A 2,500-nucleotide genomic window follows, 5' to 3' on the forward strand; every position below is an offset into this window, starting at 1 on the left:
GCGTGTTTTTGTTCAGCTCACAGCTGGAGACGGGAAGGCTGGGCGAGCTGAGCGGGAGAGGCTGAGGGCAGCGGGCGAACTCCGGGCGCTCTGCAGGACGGGAACAGTCATTAAATATTAACGTTACATATCTTCAGCCTTCGACATGCAGACCGAGCAGGACCGCTCTGCGTTACTTCGCTCTGTGAAAAGTCGTTTCATCGGGTGTATTCTGGGGTTGAGCGTTTGAACAAATTCATTCATGTAGACCTGTTTTTTATTTTATCATTTTCTTCATTTAATCTTGTCTAATGCCTGGAAAAAGTCATCTTGAAGTTGTGCTTTACTCTAGCGAGCTAGCGAAGTGGCTACAGCTGTTTGGTTGTGATGAGAGAGATCGGCTAGCTAGCTACAAAAAATAAAAAAACTAACATGGTTTGAACAAATTGAACGACTGTGAGAATTTGAGAACCAGATTCTTTCCCTGAATGTGATTGGCTCTTGCACTGCGATCATTGTGCTTATCTGCGTAATATCGAACTTTTCCAAATTTAGCTTCTTGTATTGAAGTCATTATGTTTCATCAGAAGCAGAGGACAGACTCATCAGAGGTCTGGGTGGACCGGGGGAAGATCAGAGAAGCATTACGTTGTGGAAATGGAGATGGGATTAATCTGTGGAAAGTTGAGCGGAGACATAATGGTTCCTTCCCTTTGAAGTTCATGCATTTTTGGACATGGTAGCAGACACTTTGACCGGTTTGTCCCCGACTACAGAAAACTTAATACTGGTTGATTTATTGATGTTCCTCTGTGTGTATATTTATGATAGATGTTTCAGTCGGAGGCTCCACGGCCTCTGGGTGGTCCTGCAGAGGATAAACATGGTTATGAACATTAAAAACATGACAGTATGTATTTGGGTATTTGGAGAGGTCGTGTGTTGTTGAATTGGGAACCAAACAAACTCTGTGTGGGCTGGGAAGAGGACAGAATGGAAACTTCAGGCACACGTAGTTAAAAAGTCAAAAATATAACTTTTATTATAGAAACCAACATGTTTAGCTCATCATAATTGCACATTTACATTTTATGTTTTAGGGTGTTTTAAGGCTTTCAACTATTATGAGAGTTTTAGTGTCCCATGTGGTCTAAATGCTGTTGTTGTTGTTGTTGTTGTTGTTGTTGTTGTTATTGTGTGTTGTTTCAGAGCGATGAAGTCTAGCATTTAAGGGGCTATATTAAGTTAAAGGAACCTGTTTGATTATGCTAACATGCTAATGTTGACTAGAAGAGCTAGAGAGAGAAGTACAGTCTGTGATGAAGCTACGTTAGCCTCGTCGCTAACGTTAGCTTCCAGTTGAGTTCTGACAGTTTGCTAACAGACTCATCTGCTCAGTTCAGACAGACTTTACACCTTAATGTTCAGACTGTGTTGTCACCATAGCAACTAACACTTAAAGGATAAGGCTGGTGTTTTTTAATGCATTTCTTTCCGTCAACAAATCCTATGAAAATAACAAAATCAGCGATGAATTTGTTCTGCCAGCAAGTCTGGTCCATGCAGCGGTCCCAGTGCAGCCTCATGTCCCAGCAGCCATAGAACTGCATTGTATTAAAAAATATTAAACCCGTCACAGAGCCATGCTGCTGCTCTGCAGCATATTTCATCATCACGATGCACCGGGCCGGACGACTTTTTCCTCAACTTAATAAGCCGGCTGTAAACACTTTGCGATCTCAGGAAAGTAGTTCTGTAGCACAGAAAATAGTCCCCGGCGTAATGAAGAATTTGTTCCCGTTTGAATTTGATTTGGTAATAAGAGTCTGACTTTTCATGGTAACAGTTAGCGATTTTTAAAATGTAAACTATGTCTTTGTGAGCTGTATTTAAAGGTTTTTAGCTTACAATTGGAGCCAATGACTTCCGGGTTGACGGCTAAAAACGGAACGTGGGAAGTCAGAAAGTAACGGGAGTAGAGCAAACACATTGTTGATTTTGTTATTTTCATAGGATTTGTTGACGATAAGAAATGCATTAAAAAGCATCGGCCTTATCCTTTAAATTCCATAATCGCCATTTGATGCTGCACTAGACAAATTGCCATAGCAAACAGTGGAAGAACCGTTCTATCCATTGAAGTTCTGTGGTTGAACCAAGTGGCCAACAGCACGGGTGAATTTTGAAGCCAATAAGGAAGTGACGGCAAGCTGCAAGTCCTCTACCGTCCGCTAGAGTCCGGCTCCAAAAAGACTAAACTGCCCAACTCCATGAAGTCACTGGACCACAACCCAACTTCTCACTCAATATATAAACTCTATGAATTTTTTCGACAAGAGGTTTTGGTCTCAGTAGCTAATTTCACTTCTTCTAATATGTGTCCGTATGGCGATTTTCAAAATAATTGCGTCATTAACAGATATAGAGAGCCTAAGTCCCTCCCCTTCTGGTGGACCACCATGGGACCTTATTTCAGAAAAGATATCTACGGTAGTCAACGGCGAGAGACAAATAATTGTTT

Source organism: Centroberyx gerrardi, chromosome 10 (assembly GCF_048128805.1).
Source record: "Centroberyx gerrardi isolate f3 chromosome 10, fCenGer3.hap1.cur.20231027, whole genome shotgun sequence".
Lineage (NCBI taxonomy): Eukaryota > Metazoa > Chordata > Actinopteri > Beryciformes > Berycidae > Centroberyx > Centroberyx gerrardi.